Source organism: Kryptolebias marmoratus, linkage group LG2 (genome assembly GCF_001649575.2).
Source record: "Kryptolebias marmoratus isolate JLee-2015 linkage group LG2, ASM164957v2, whole genome shotgun sequence".
NCBI classification, from domain to species: domain Eukaryota; kingdom Metazoa; phylum Chordata; class Actinopteri; order Cyprinodontiformes; family Rivulidae; genus Kryptolebias; species Kryptolebias marmoratus.
In genome coordinates this window covers 25,969,400-25,986,945 of record NC_051431.1, presented here as the reverse complement: position 1 = coordinate 25,986,945, position 17,546 = coordinate 25,969,400, and positions in this window count along the sequence as shown.

The following is a 17,546-nucleotide window of genomic DNA, read 5'->3' as shown; positions in this document are numbered from 1 at the left end:
GCAATCAGAGGTGAAGCTCGGCTCGCTGCTGCCGCACCTCGTGTTTCACCCTCATATTTGAACAGGAAATATGCAATTTCAGCGATTTTGACTATAAAAATGCGATTTAGACCATAAAAATGTTCAAAAATTACTCATACATAAAGATCAGTGTACAAATAATATTCATTTTATGTTATGATTATTTTTTTTCTTGTCATGATGACAGGGGAGGCTCTGCCTCACCCGCCTCCCCTGACCTCACGTCCCTGACAGTTATAAAAGAGGACAGACTGGTCACATGACCAGCACCAAGACCACCAGGTCACATGACCCCCCAGGACCACCAGGTCACATGACCAGCAGCAGCTGTTAGTGTAACATGTTTGAATCTAAAGTCTGAAGTAGAGGAGTGTGTGTGGGTGTTTTCAACAATCAGGTCAAACCAGTTCTCTCAAAACTTGGAAAACTGTCCGTGCAACAAGTCATGAATGGTTGTTGCTCCTGAACCCAATTTTCTTTTTTTTTTTTCTTCTTTTTTTCTGTTCCAGGATGTGAGGAGCATGAAGGCCCGTCGCCCCCTCCTGGACACAGATGAAGAAAAAGAAACTTATGACTTCAATAGTTTTCTACAAATTTTCATTTTCTCCTCTTTAGACTTTTGTTGCATTGGTTGTTTTGGTGTTTTTCCTTATATTGTCGCTCCCTAAAAGGAAGTTTAATAAAACAGAACACCCGGATGGTGCTGAGGATCAGCACTGGAACAGAAACACGTGTTGTGTTTGGTGTGCAGGAAGTCCTCACATCTGCAGAATCTTTCTTCCAGTTGTGAACGATCATTTCATTGATTTATTTTGGATTTTATTTGTGTTTACTTGTCCCTGCTGTGGGTCGACAGGGGGTAGAATCCTTTCCAAGTGTGAACAGCAGATTAAATCTTCTTGTCACTTACACAGCCAATCATTTTATAGTGTGTTCTCTGGTATCTTCAAATTCCTACTCATAAAATTCACTCAGAATTACTCAGTTAAAATCATTGCATACAATATTGATGTTTCTGAACGGATCACCAGGAAATAATCTTTCCCATTCCAGCAAGCATCCAACAACCACCAGGTGGCACACTGAATTACTTTCAAAGTATCATTGCAGGAACAGTTTTATTATAATATATAATCTCTAAATATCCAGTGAGTGAACAACTTGTCTAAAGAATTTGTCTGGGTTTAAAACTGCTTGCTGAGAAAGTGTGCTTTATGAATGAAACTAAACTGAACTTTTTTGTGTGGATGACAACATTTCTGTCCACAGCTCCAGTATTCACACTGTCTTTGTTGTTGTCACATATCAGGTAACAATAGCCGACACTTAAAATTAGATTTTGAACTGAAATTTGAAAAAAAAAGGAGAAAGTGTGTAGAAATCGATTTCATAAAATTTAATGCTCAAGCAAGAACTGCAACAGTAAGAGGAAGTAATAAAGAAATTAAAGAAAAGAGTTTCAGTAACCTGCAATTGTCTGATTTTGTGTGTTTGTATTTTTATCTGAATCATTCAGTTTATTTCCCTGATAAAGGTTCAGACTGAGCGAGGCTAACACCACAGTGGATTGCTGTTGTCTTGAAACAACTCCAACTTTCAAGATTTCATAACAGTTCATGCAAACACAATTTTATAAACCTTTACATTGCTGTCAGTTTCACATGAAGATCTGTCATTATCTGCATGCACAAATGCTGGCAGCAGGCACATGTAGTCTCTCACCTAATGAGAACTAAACCAAAGAACAATAAAATTATGAAAATGATGCAAATAATTACTTTTTTATATTCACTTTGACCAGCTCGCCCTGTGACCTAAAAAGAAAAAGCAAGTAAAGGATGGATGGATATTTAGTTTGTCTTATAAATGTAATTTCTGTATGAGTTCTATATTTTTTGTCCCATTTACCTTCAAAATTGCAGAATTTGCCCATTTCCTGCTCAAACAGTGCAGATCAGTGAAAGCACCCAGTCATTCCCTGCCTCCCCTCAGAGTCCAACTCAAATCAATCTGAGCATGCTCATATCCACATGTCCTTGGATTTTTCCCTCTTTGTTATCATTATAATGTTTGTAGACACTTGCATTGTATGTCCTATTTCTTCAACAGAAGTACTAATGTATTTCACATATACTTATTACATATTTAACTTTGATGAGCTGATAGAAAACTTTGTGATGGACTTGCAACCTGTCCAGAATGTCCCCCGCTTCTTGAACCGTGATGGCTGGAGATAGACACCAGCTCATCACGACCTGGTAAAGATAAGCAGGTAAAGAAAATGGATGGATGATATAAAACTTTACTGAAAAAGCCTGAAGTGAGACATACAGTGTACCATACCTGCCTCTGTCTGCTGGGGGCACCTGTGAGCTCTCGGTCTGATTCTTCTTCTGTTGTTTTTCTGTGTCTGTCATTGAACCAAAACCACTGCTTCAAAGCTTGCTTTGGTGCAGAAAAAGACACATGATAGATAATGTCCAAAGCAGCCACTGCTGTGGTCCCGAGTGAATCACATGACTGGTTCGAACCAGTCAGTACTGCCTCGTAGTGTGAGATGCTGTGTAGTTACACAAGCCAACCCTACCATCCTAGCACATCCTCTGTATCCCCAAGCACAACTTATCCCGACTACTTGACTGCATACAGTAGGCCTAAGTAACAGAATCAACTGACCAATCAATCAATCTTTACAAAACAATAAATAGTTCACACAAATATTAGTTACTCTCGCATAATTATTAACACATTATTTTGCTTTCTCCTATTTTTATTAGATGACACTAAAACAAAGCTTTGAATGAATGAATCCATTTTCAATTGTTGAAGTGCTTCACCACTGGTTCATTGCTTCATTTGCACATCACTATTTCTTTGTTGTAACTGTACTTCTTGGCAATAAATCTTAGATCGTTGTAAAGCCTGTTTATTTCCTCTTAACAAATGATGACACATTTATTGAGAAAATGCATCTGAGGGTTAAGCAACAGAGTTGAATATGTGGATGCGCCTATGACTATTGTTTTAAGTTTTTGTTGTCCCAGGTGCTGACAATCAGGTGCCTGTGAGCGACCAGTGGAACTGTGGAAACACCATAATCCCATTCTAGGACCGAACTCTATCCTCTATAAGGACATTTTCTCTGATAAACCCAACTGGGGGTGAGCAATCATTAGAATTTGGCAGTAGAGAGGATGGAAGGGGCTGCCTGCAGTAGTGATGGGAACTTGCTCTCTGAGAACCAGCTCAGAGCTAATGGACCCATCTCCAGTCTGTAGTCCTGACCTCATCCCCACTGAACAACTGTGAGATCAGCTTGGGCGTGCTATTTGTTACAGAGTGACCAAAACAACCACACTGACCTACTTGTGACAAATGCTGGTTGAACAAAGGGATGAAATTTTAGATATTGGAGTTGTTTTAACAACTTTGGTCTTGGCTCCACTCAGATTAGCTGTTAGTCCTTTAGGATTGTTTGAAGAAATATCTACAACAGGTAAGATATTATGCTTTATAACCTATCTACAAAATCCTACTTTAAAATGTCTGAAATATCCCTATTTTTGTTTTGATACTTTAGAACAAATCTAATGATAAAATTTACACTCTAAAATCACACCTGTTTCATAATACTGAGAGGAAGTTAAAGTCCAGGAATTAATATTAAAAATGGATATAGATCAAATTTCTGTCAGGAAACATTACTGCCCTTCTGTTCAAGGAAGCATCAAGCTCCAGTTTACAAGCTGACACAAACAGGCAGGAATAACCCTGAACATGCAACTAATCAGCCATTAAATAATTCTGGGCAACAGGTTTGCACAATTGTACATAAAACCTGTAGCCAAAAAACATGGCACACAGATGAGGGAGAGGAGATAATTAATTTATTGTGGAGCTGATTTCCACAAGATCATCTGGACTCTAACCAAAGACCTGTTCCAGCTGGTTCAGCAGACTGCATGATCTTTCACGGCCAAGAACCTGATGAAAATAATCAAGCAGCAGGTGTATTATGGGAAAATATTCTCACAGATAGTTAAACAAAAGATCAGGAATTTACTCTAAGTACAAAATGAACATAAAAGCTAAAATAAACAAATGCAAAAACATTTCATATAAACTCATAAACTCTTGTTAGAGAATCATCAAACCATCCCACAGTAAATAAATAAAAATACTACACTACACTACATGCATCTGAGTTTTGAACATTGTTGTATTTTCTGTAGTTGTACAAATTTCTGATGGTTCCACATCATTCATCACAGAGTTATTTAGAAAAAAACTAACATGTAAAGTTTATGGTTCATCTTCCTATGACTTACTGCTGCAAAGACAAATTACAAACTGAGACATGTCGAAGGGAAAAGCAATACGTCATAGCCAAAGCAAACACAGTGGGGCCTCCAATGAAGTGGCTGCAGAGGGCCCGACTGGGCTGCCTCCATTCTGACACTCATTACTGCAAAAGGAAACAGTGGAGGTTGGTGTTGAAACGACCGTCTCTCAGAGAGTCACATCAAACAGCAGCAAGCGCTCTGCACCCACCACTCTTCAGGGACACATTTCAAACACAGTAGGAGTCTGTTCGACATCCAGGCCTTTGTGAAAATGGGCTTTTGATCGTGGCTGAGGCCTCAAGAATGGGCTTAAAAGGGACAAACCAGGGAGCTAATTGGGTTCTGACCTGATCATTTGATGCAAGGCCTCCATACACTGCGCCAACACTGTGATGAACAGAGGAGATTAGCAATGACTAACAGCCTGTGTCATGGTGGGCCAAGCCACCACAGTGAGACTAAACCCACCAGCTCCTCCTAAACATACAATCCATCCCCCACATGGTTAGATAAACTCTGAGCCACTTCACAGAAACGTAGTGTACACTGTTGGAGTTTGACTGATCAGCTTCTGCTTCAGAAACAAATACTGTGTACAGGATTTGTAAATGTTGTTCATCTCTATCAAGTTGTAGATGGGCCGACAAGCAATTTAAAGATTCTGGTTTGAGATACACTGATTGTGTTTGTTTGTTTGTTTGTTTTCAGCATGTGAGTCGGTCCTGCTGTGTTAAAACACATCAGTTTAAGTGTTATTCCTGCTGATTTGCTAAAGCCTCATGCTTCTACTTTCATCACCTCTGCAATAGATGTGCTCTGTGAAGTTTTTAACCATGTTGACAAGTTAGGCATTCATAATGTGACACATCACAGTGTTCTACACATGTAGAAAATAGTGTGAGACGTGTTCATTGTCATTGTCTTTTTTCTGCAAAATGTTCTGTCAAAAGTTAATTTTTGGTACTTATAGTCAGAACCTCTGACTAACAATATCCTATACCATATTGTGTTATTATGTCAACATATTTTTTACTGTGACATTCTGGTGACAGGTGCTGAGATTTATTATCACCCACAAAGACAGAGAATGTTTGTGTGTGTGTGTTAATGGTTCATTTCTCTTAACTTTTGGAGTCACTCTGATACAAGACAGCCACCAGAGCAAACCAATGTTAAGGCTAATGATCATAATTATGGACTAACAACTTGTGTTATGGTGTTTTTTTAACTAATATGAAAAATATATACAATGTATATTTATTTATAGTAATTTACCTTAAAACAGAAATACTCTAAATACATTAACAATCACTTGCCATATTTTAGCAAAATGTTTAAATTCAGTGACTTGTAATTTAGTTGTTCATGACACGTGTGCAAATCTGCAGTTTTTTAGAGAAAAATCACAATGTATGGCTGGATTGAAATTGAAATTAAAGAAATAGCTAACAGGCTAACAAACTACTAGTGCAAAGTAATGATATGCTTTTCTCATATATAAGGGGGGCTCAGGAGGTAGGGGTTCGTCCTGTGACCGGAGGGTTGCTGGTTCAAGCCCCCATTCTGTCCATCTCAGCTGTTGTATTCTTGGGCAAGACACTTCACCACAGTGGTCAGAGGGCTCAGTGGCACTGGTGTGATGTAAGCCCGCCCCAGGGCAGCTGTGCCTACAGTGTAGCTTACTGCCATCAGTGTGTGGATGGATGAATGAATGGGTGAATAATTATAGTGCGAAGCGCTTTGGGGTCCTTGGACTAGATAAGGCGCTATACAAGTGGAAGCCATTTTTATATCACAGATGTTTTATTCACAAATTTGTATAAATTTGGACAAAAAAAACTACAACTAACTCTTTATATTGTATTTATAAATAATATTAAAAATATATCAATAATCAATAATATATTTTGGTCAAAGCCATAAAGAGCCTCTTGATGTAGCGTAAAGTTAGCACTTCTGGCTGTGACTGAATTGATTTTTTCCATCAACAAAAGACAAACAACACCTGGTATCCATGAAGGCAGTCACATAATTTCCAATTCCAAAACAGCTGTAATAATTACAACTGGCATATTGTCTTGAAGTTGGAGAAACCAAAGGCTTCAGTCAATCCCTCCAGGACAGCTGTGTAACACACCAACACCTGTTTGACTGATTTGTGAATTAATAATGATCTATGTAAAGCAATTTGGTATCCTTGAAAAGTGTCCAAACCCTCCCCAACTATTATTGCTGTTATTTTTATTAATATTATTATTACCACTATTATTGTGTCGAGCTTCTTAAATTTCTGTTGTTTGAGTGTTTATTAGAAACAGTTTTCAAGTTTGTACATTTTGGCAAACAAACTGAGTTTCAAATAAGATAAGTTCTTAACAAATATAAGGCCACATTAGTCATTTTTAAAAATATGATTTAAATAACTTCAGTGTTCTGTTCTACCTTTCAGGTCCAATGCTTGGTCTGTGACCAGCTGCTGGCCTACAACAGCACCACCTCATCATGCCAAGCATGATGCAGAACCCTCTGGGAGTAAACTGACAATGAATGAACTCAAGCAGTCATGGTTGTACCACTCACCTTGCTGCTTGCACAAAATGTCACTAAATTGATTTTTACCCACAACTTTTGGTCACTGGCTGATGCTATTTTTTTTTTTCTCCTTCTGAAATTCCACCAGGCTTTTGAGATGGGACACATTTAGCCCCACATTACATAATTTATGAAAATAGATTACCCAACTAGCTAACAGCATTAAAGAACAATCTACTTACACAATATGCTCAAGCACATTTGTATCATCACATTTCAATGTTCCCTTGTGTTGAATGGACCACAAACACTACTACTTTGGTGAACATGAATGTCAGCGATTCCCAGTCATTGTACACGTTGTCTGAATGTGTCTGCACACCAGCACGTTAACTTTCTGGACAAAATGTCTTTCAAGTGCATCCATAGCTTTATCAAATGTTGTACTTTGATCTGGTTGTGTGTAGAACAGATGCTGTTCCTCTGGACCCAAGCAGTGTAATAAAAAGCATTTTGTCTTTCGTTTGGCCATTCATCAAACATGTAAATGTAATATTTTTTGCCACTTGTAAATGGTAAAGGAGGCTCACCAGCGTGATGCAGGAAAGGTGATGGACTCAGTACTGCAGTGCTCATCCTTAAAGCCAATTTTGCTTTGGTGGTTGTAATAAAATAGGAGGCAATAGTTTAAACTTACAAACTTTAATACAGTAACTGTGCCATTACACCAGACACCATTATAGAATATGACATTGTCTTGTATCTTATGAATCTTACTTTGTTATTTGCTACTACCACAGTCTCTTCTACTGTCACAATAGTGCTCTCTTGCAACAAGAGGTAATAACAGCAGGAGAACAGAACATAAATGCATTTACTGTGTAAACCTAGGAACACAACACAACTGTACTGATGTGTTTGTCAAGTTTAAAAGAGGAGTCAATTATCTGATTTTTCACAGGTTTCCTGCTAGAATCCAAAACCCCCTCAAAAAAATTGTGTCACTGTGAGAATCAGCTTGTTTAATTAAAACAATCTCAGCCTCCTTTTCATTCAGGTTATAAAAGTTTAGATTTATCTAATGTCATTCAAGCAGTACAACAAAGACTGGAAAAAGTCTTTTAGATTTCATTATTAGGGGAATATAGTTTTGAATAGCTTTTGTGTATAATTAAAAAAATCTTAGGTTTACTAAGGATAGATCCCATAGGCAGCCTGTAAAGTGAGAACAGGACAGGGCCCAAAATGGAGTCTTGAGGAACTCCACATGTACATTATATGGTGCAGAGTTTGAAAAATGTTCATTTATTTTACCAGACAAACTCTTTTTCTATCAGATATGACCTGAACCTTTAATCCCTTGGCACTGTCATAAGAGAATGCTCTGATCCACAATGTGTCCAGAGTTCCCCGAGTCAGTCAAAATTAAAACTTTTACAAGAACTGTTGTTTCAGTAATGTGGTATTGCTTAAAACCAGACTGAAGCTTGTCATAAATGCTGGGTTTCTTTTCCAAAAATGTTTGCAGCTGTAAAAGAACAATTGAACTCATATCTTTCAGCATACAGGAAAGGGGGCATTCTGTCATTTCCAATTATATCCAATAAACTTTTATAGCTTGTTCACATTTCTTTCTGGTGCCCCAGCTTCAGACAAAAGAAGTACAGATCTACTGCAGACCAGAGATATTCATCTGAATGGTATGACACTTCTCACCAAACTACAGCTGAATATAGATTGTCAAACAAGGATGACAGGTAATTTCTTTAAGAGAAAATCTGTGTAAAATGCTTGTGCCATCTGAATTAAATCTATTAATAAAAATATACACATGTACACAGAAACTAGTCATTTCTAGCCAAAGTGTAGACATCAGTTAATATAGACAGCAAACATACAATGTGCTGTATTAAAGAACGTTTTGATACTATTCGTGTTTCCTTCTCAGGCGCAATCCTCAAAGGAATTTCTCTTCCTGACATGAACAGTCTGAGCACAAGAAAAGAAAAAAATCCTTTTTTTAAACACATTTTAAGTGACTCCTAACAAATCACTCACACCCAATAAAAAAAGAGATCCAATGAAGTGCAGCATGACAAATGGCTGCCCAGCCATTACCTCCACGAGCAGAGCTGAGCTGGCAGAATACTGCTGGGATAACGGGGAACAAAGGCTCGTTTCTAAAACCCCAGAGCTCCTTTTAACATTAATGATGCCTCAAGCAAACAACGAAAAAGAATCCAGAGGAGCTCGTCACAAATGTCTGTATTTTATGAGTTTATTACAAACTGCTGTTTCAAATTTGGCTCAGTGGCTGTTACAGTGACAGAGGACCAACTACAGGGGGAGTTTTAGGCTCACCAGTACCCGAGTTCCTTAGGAAAGAAACCAGAAGTACCATCAAAAGAAACTTGCATGAAGAAATGTTTTAGTTTAACTGGGAGTAATTAATTATTATTAGCATGCCTGGTGACTTGGTCATGGGTACCTGATTATCTTATAAAATGCAAAAGGAATAGGAAAAAAACACTAAGTGTCACCAGTCTCTATCGAAGACAGAGCAATAGTTTGCTGGAAAGCACAAGACTGGATGGTTTGAATTTCAAACAATGTTTTCTTGTTCAAAGTGAAATACTAATATGAAACCAGAAGTAGACATTTACAAAACTAACAACTGTAGGACATATTTAGTCCAATATTAGCCAAAACATACTGTAGACACTTTAAAATATGACTTTTCTGTCTCATCTCCACAGCTGAATGTCATCTGACTAACGAGTTACCAGCCACCAGGAAATAAACTGAACCGAACCAACTCAAAGATGAAGGACAGGGTGTAGAATGTAGTAATTATATTTTACTGTTCAATTTGAAAGTAAGAAGGTAAAATAGGAATCAGTAAACACTGTATATGTTTGTCTTATTGCTGGGAGTGTTAACACGTTTTAAGTAAAACAAACTGAGGAGCAATTATATAGCTGTGCACATCCACTTTGAAAATTAGGGAAGTAGCTTCTCCAACTGCTTCAATGAGCAGGTGCCTGTGGATAAAGTTAGTGAGCAGTGACAAACATGCTGCATTTCTGAGTAATTAGGGTCATTTAAAGTCTTATTTTCTCCTAATTAAAAGCCTTGAATTAGGAGCTGTGCAACTTTCAAACCGCAACAGAAAGATTCAACTGAATCATCTGCATAATTTTTGCACATGGCAAAGATATTTATTTAAATAAACAAAACTACAACCCCAATTTTGAAAAATCTGGGTTGTTGTATCAAATTTTAAAACAACAACAACAGAATGGAATGATTTGCAAATCTCAAACCCATTTTTATTCACAACAAATCAAAGAGACAAGCTATGGCACTTCTGGATGGTGCTCACATCTGACTTCTTCTGTGCATGATAGAGCTTTGACCAGAATTTGCAGATGGTACAGTGAGCTGTGTTTACAGACAGTGATCAATGGAAGTGTTCCTGAGTCCATGCAGTGATGTCCAGAACAGAATCAGACCTGTTTTTAATGCAGGGGCCCCTGAGGGCCCGAAAATTACGAGCATCTTAATATTAACTCTCAGCCTTGTCCTTTGAGCTCAGAGACTTCTCCAGATTCTTGAAATCTTTTATCGATTTTTTAAATTGTAGATGATGGGATATTCAAAGTCTTCCCAGTTTTCTGTTCAAGAACATTATTCTGATATTCTTCCACTTTTTTAGATCGAGTTTTTGCAGACTGGTGATCCCCTGCCCATTTTTACTTCTAAAATAATTCAGCCTCTCTGAAGTACTCTTTTCAAAGCCAGTACTTATACTAACCTATTGCCAATTGGCCTAATTAATTGTAAAATGCTCCTCCAGCTGTTTATTTGCACCACTTTACTTTTTTCCAAAGAAAATGTACAATTAGTTTAAACTTTTCATATCTTTACTATGTTTCCTTGTGGATAAAATATGGGTTTGAGATTTCCAAATCATTTCATTCTGTTTTTATTTACATTTAACGCAATGTCCCAACTTTGTCAAAATTGAGGTTCTAAAGCAGGCTTCAGGGCTTGGTGTGCTGGTGATGATTTGGGAAAGGAGGAAGAAGATGCATGAACTTTGACGGGTTCATCATGGGAGGTCTGAGTAACAGCTTCTATTGCGCTGGGCTCAGGCCTGTGAAGTCAGCAGGATCACCAGGTCCCGTGTCTGCCCCATCACATGTTCGGGGATCAGAGGAACTGTAAGAGCTACAGTGTGTATGTGGGTGTAACTAAGACTATGGGCCTGACCAGATCTTGAACTGAGCAGCACATGATGCCTACTTACCGCCAGCAAGGCAGCGTCTCTAATGTTTGTCTGAAATCAGCAATTAACCCTGACACTAATATAATCAAGCTGTGCTCTGAATTAAATGGTCACAGTGCAAACATGGCACCCACTTCAAAGAGTGCAGCAGATTACATCTGAAAAACAAAGGGCATGACACTGTTTAAATACAAGCACTGCAAAACCTGTGAGACGCCAGAGCTTATGAGACAGAACAGAGAGAGAGAGAGGCCAGATAAACAGAAGTTTTATAGAAGCTGTAACCCTGTGAGTTTGCTTTTAGGTAGAGTGAACTGTTTCTCACTAAAAGCTTAGCGTGACTGATTTTATTGCATCTGAAATAGCAAAAAACAGGACACAAATAATGAAATTCCAACTTGTCTTTTAATGGTAAATATTCATAAACAATATTCAGTCTCAATGTGTTTTTTTTCCACAAGCTAAATATTTATTAAGGTAAATGTTGAGATTTAAAAAAAACAAACTTATTTCATGTTACGCAGCTGCTCACACTGAAATTTAAAATGCACAATACATTGCAGCTGCAGTGTCGTACAAGTCTGCATGCATGTTTGGGAAATAATAATGCTAATTCCTCTTCAGAATTGAGTCTGTGTTATTTTGTTCTGTAAAGCTGCCAGTGCACTGTGACATATGACTGAATGAAGCAAACCTTTTCCCTCCTTAACAAGTGTAACCCTAACCTTATGACCATATTTTGAATAAACTAAGAACAACAACAAAATAGGAGAAACAATTCATTACAAATGTCTCAGGAGAGCGTGTATGGTTTTTATTTTGTAAAGTTCTAATTTCAAGTTCTTGTGTCAAAATGTCACTGAATTTAGACAGAAAAACATCCATCTATTTTCTTCCTCTTATCCATGGTCAAGTTGCTGAGGCAACAGGTCCAGGATGGAAACCCAGACAGCTCTTTCCTAAGCAACACCCTCCAGCTCCTCCTGGGGGTTCCGAGGCATTCCCAGGCCAGAGAGGATGCATAAATCCTCCAGTGAGTTCTGGATCTGCCCTGCGATCATCACCCAGTAGGACATGCCCAAAAGACCTCCAGAGGTAGGCATTCAGGAGGCATCTGAATCAGATGCCTGAACCACTTCAGCTGACTCTTGACTCTCAATGCAGAGGAGAGCTGTACTCCAAGCTCCCCTTGGATGACAGAGCTCCTCGTACTCATACATCTTTAAGGCTGAGCCCAACCACCTTCTGGTCATGATCCATAAGGTCAGGGATGGACTGTTCATGGACCAATAAATTAAGAGCAGGTTCAAAATTACTGTACATACAATGGCAAAACTTTTTTTTTTTCAAACCAGTGTAATATGCATATTTGGAGAAAAACCTTTAATCCTCAGCATTGGTGCGTTCTGTTTGGTAAGACTGTGATACAGCATCTCCATCAGCCTTAACAAGCCTGAAGAACTTTACAGGAGTGAGTCCACTGGTTCTTAAAGGAAAGCAGGAAGACATTGAGTTTATTTTTGATAAATAAACTATAAACACTAAGAATTAGGGCTCTAAAACAGAGAATCATAAATTGTTGTATTGTATTGTCATGGTTTATGTGGCTAGCCTTGGCCTACCAAAGCACTGAAGATGAAAATTAGTTCTGGCTCTAATCTTGCATATTTACATATATATGTTCAATAATGTTTATTTTTCCGTTTAAAAATAAATAAACTAAAACTGAAATTATACTAACAAACAAAAAAAACCCAGCTATGACAATTCACAAATCAACTATTTAAGTTAAAAATGCTTCTACTGAGAGAATTTGTCAGAGTCTGGTGATCCTGGTTGGGTTTTGGGTGCATTTCCTTCTATCTCCAGGAGATGGCACCAGCACTACTGGAGGTTCTGCTGACAGGTGTTCCTCATCTTCAATCAGCAAGGGAGGCTTAAAAGGAGTTGGCAGCCAGCATGTCACCATCAGAGTGTAACTTGTACTGGTACGTTTGTTACCACCCTGGCTCATGTTCTTGTTTTCTGAAGTTATTAATACTTCCTTGCCTTGTTTCAGAATTATCAAGCCATTGATCTTTTACCTGGAGGAATCTTCCAATGCTGACTGGTCTCCGGGCTCTCCACGCTGCTTTCTTCCTGGACGGCCTCCTTTGACCGAACCCTGCTCACTCTCCCTACCACCAAGGACCTAACCCAGGCTCTGCTCCTCTCTCCCTGGCAGCTCACCATCCACTCACCTTGGCATTCCAGTTCCTGAGCTGCTGGTTCCTCATTACGACGAGCATTATAATAAATATTAACTGCATTTTCACTCTGTCTCCTGAGGTGTGTTCTGCATGTGGGCCAAGTCTCTGGCTAAGATCATGACAAGAATATAATAAGAATTAGTTCCTTAAGCTGGCAGTGACACAAAGGCCCTGTTCAGACCTGGCAGTAACATCCAGGTCAATTGATGGCAAGTGGACAGCTCTGATTGAGCACATTGCAGCAAAATATGTTGTTTGAAATTGAGCGTCAATTACATGTTCATTATGCAGATACACACACAGTCACATCCTACAGTGGACTGTCAGATCAGTGTGACAGCAGGCCTGTTAATGTTTCTATAAAAAGTGAAATACATCTGTTACATTATTATTTTGACTTTACCACAGTCTAGAGCCTTTTAAGTCACATTTATGTAGCATTCTTAAAATAAGCTTATTTACAAATAAGCTTGTAGCTCTGATGTCTTAACATGAGAGAAACAATGGTGCATAAAATGATTTGAGACTTTGCAGAGCTCAGCGTCAAAGCAAAGAATGAAAACCCATCACAGGAAAACAGTGTGCTCACAGCTGTTGGCTGTTTTTGATGCACTGTGTTTAATTAGATGCATATAACATGATATAACATTGCTCAAACAGTTGTTTTGGGACAGGCACAGCACATTATATCTAACAACGACCACAGTGGGTCCAATCAGCTCTGAAAAAAATCAGAACAAACATTTAACTGAAGAGAAACTCAGCATGCAGCGTTCTGGTAAACCATTCATTGAGAAGCATTTTAGGAACAATTCTTTTAGCTGAACAAATACAAGACAAATACACAGCAAAAAATATTCACAAAATTTCCAAGGATGGCTGAATAATTATCTTTATTCAGCTGCAGCTGAAGCTTTTCATCAATAGCCCAAGCCCTTCAGCTTTCCAAGCTTATAAAAACAAAAAACATTTTTCAATGTTTCAAGATTTCCTCAAGAGCAAGATGTTTCTTCCAGCTGTTTTAAGGCATGCCTTTGTCTGAGGCAAGGGCATGCAGATGATGGACAGATCATTCCAGGGTGAAAACATCTAATTAGGAGTGTGCACTCCTAAACTACTTGTGCTGCTCACTTGTCAAAATTAAAACATTAAGATTGGATAGCATTAATTTCCAACTGAAAACTGGAAGTAGATGACAGGATTCAGTAGTTCAAATAAATAAATGATAAATAATAAGACATAAAACAAAACTAATTCAGCCTGTTGAAAGAACATAACTGAGAAAATTCTAGCACGTGAAACTGCAAATATCACATTAAAATGAAGGCATGTTTAAAGGTTTTTAGCACCCATACAAACGCACAGAGCTTTTGTGCGATCAGACCAGACACTCTGATGTCTGAAGAGGACAACTGGGCTTCAGGGAGACCTGACTGTATCTGGGCTTAGGTGAGACCTCCAGGGCAGGAGTGCTGATTGCTCCTGTTGACACTGAACCAGAACATATTCTCCAGACACGTTGGCTGCTAACATACTGGACTCTTCAGGAGAGGTAACTGGGGTCAGGGAGTCTGTCAACATGGATTGTAATATAAAGCATCTCTCCTGGCTCTGCCCAGATGTAGAAGCTGACCAGTTCAGTGGTTCACAGGACCTTTACACTACTGACCTGGAACCTGTCAGTCTTATTCTAAACCATTAAACAAAGCATTTGTCCTATAAGTCACTCTGGGTCTCCTCCTCAACTCCAGTCAGTGAATTTCTTTGTAGCTGCTGTCCACTACAGTCCTCTCTGATGATAAGAGCCGCAATAATTTAACAAAAGGATACTGTTACACTTTCCTCCAATTTGTGGAGATACAGTTATTTTAAAACAAGCGTTTTATATAGCAGCTTAGAAAAGCACGGCTGGGTTTGTAGTGCTTAGAAAATTCAGACAGATGAACAAGTTGCTCGAGTGTGTCCAACAGGAAGTGGCAGATCAACAGCCTGCCAGGCCTAATTGAAATGTTTCCTGACCTTGGACAGCTGGACAGTTTCCTGAACAACTACTGTTGATTGTTCAGGTAATTTGTCTGAGCGTGAAATATAATTTCAAAACATGATGCCTTGAATTTTCTGTGCGTGAGCAGTTGTTTGCTGAACATTACAAATTGATCATTCATGAGCACTTTACAACAGAGCATAGGCTTTGTCATAAAGTGCTCATAGACTGGTATGTAGTCTATGTGCTGTGGATTCTGTCCTACCCATCAGGTTCTCATGATTTTGTGTTTGAAGACTGTGTGCCAGGCCTGCTTTCATCCATGTGTCATTGTAGGTTCAAATATCAAATGAAGAAGTTCACTGAATTCTAAAACATTAAAAGCGCAGCATCAGAAAAAGGTCAGTTCAAAGTGCAGTGGATTTTAATAGATGTGGATGATATCGGCTCTATCCCCTTTTAGTGTCTTACAGAACCGTTCTTGGATCTGGTCATAAAAGCAGCTCCATCCGTTCCCACTGCTTCCTCACTTATCACACATCGTCTCTGCGATGGTGCTGCGGTTTATGTGCCTCTCCAACCAACCTGACGCCAACAGACTTCGACTTAATCTCGCTCTTGTAACGTCTGACATAAACTTCTCTCTTTCGCAGGTCTGTGAGGCTATCTGTGGAAATTTTATTAGATTCTCAGTGATGTTTCTTTCGACCTCTGCAATATAGCAAATAGAATCTGTCTTCACGACAATCTATTTCTTCAAATACAAACTGCAATAATTCTGTTATGCATAGTTTGAGATGCAGGATTTTCAAAAATACCTAATTTCTTTTTGCATTTTTAATACATACTATTGTTGTAAAACTCAAATAACAGATAAATAAAACAGTCTAAAAAAAGATATTTTACAGATCTCCTGAAGGAAATTTGTTATTACATATGTAAAAATTTAATAATGCATTTGTAAAAAGTTGATATAATATTGAAATATTACTTTTGCTAACAAAGTTACAAAGTATTATACAAGAAAAAAGAAAAAAGGATAGGTCTGTTGAATATTCACGACTTTTGTAATGTCTTGTAATTCAAGACATTACAAAATCACCCTCTATCACATGGAACAAGGAGCCTGTGAAGACCTTGCCAAGACCCTGCAATCCACATTTTGGCTGATTTTTTACAATGTATTGGGCTCATCAACCCATGAGAATGTGTCTAACCTAAACTATAGGAACCTGCATTCTGCTACAAATGGGCTCTTATTGTCTAGGGTTAGAGTTATGTGATTGGCTTTGGCTTTGTGTTTAAAATATTCAAGATCAGAGTCAATCAGAGACAGAGGAGTTGTGTGTTTTTGCAGAATATATGGGGAAAATAATTTTTTTGTGTTAGTGTACTGGTGTCCACATGTGTCGATCTCAGGTATTGCTATTAGGATGAACTTGTTGCTTGTCTTTACTTGGTCAAACTAACCAAAGAGATCTGGTGTATTGTCACCCCACTGTGCACTTTTGCTCAAGTCCTGTTGGCTTGATTGAAGACATGGGTTCTCCGTACACTTCTTTAAAAAAATTCACTAAACATTTTGAGACTTTGTGTGTTTAAACAGAACTAGTGTGACAATACTGTAAACTACTACACCACTCATCCAGCATAACTCTGGAACAGATATTTTACTAGACTCTTTAGCTGGCATTAGTAAACTTTCTTTTCTGAGTAAAGTTACCCTAACTTATTGTTTGCATTAGGTAGGTTGTTACAGAATTATTTTCAGCACATCCAAGTCATTTGCTAAAACTTTTCGGAACATTTTGCTTTGCAAGTTTTTGTGTCACTGGTTATCATCTGTTTCATTGTCACAGAAGCAGTACATGTAGTGTTGCTCTCTGTTGAGGTGATGAAGGGTGAAGATGGAATGCGAGTAGTAATGGTAAGTATGACAACCAAGGTGAAGAAGACGAATGAAAATGGCACGGTGAAAGCAGGAGAATATCTGAACAAGGCACACAGAGAGAGCTGGGACACGGAGGGATAGAGCTTTGTAAAGATTGAAGAGTGAGAGAGGAAGCTGTCACTGCAAAAAGTAAAATGAGCCGTTGCACTCTGTGTGTTGGTGTGTGTGTGTGTGTGTG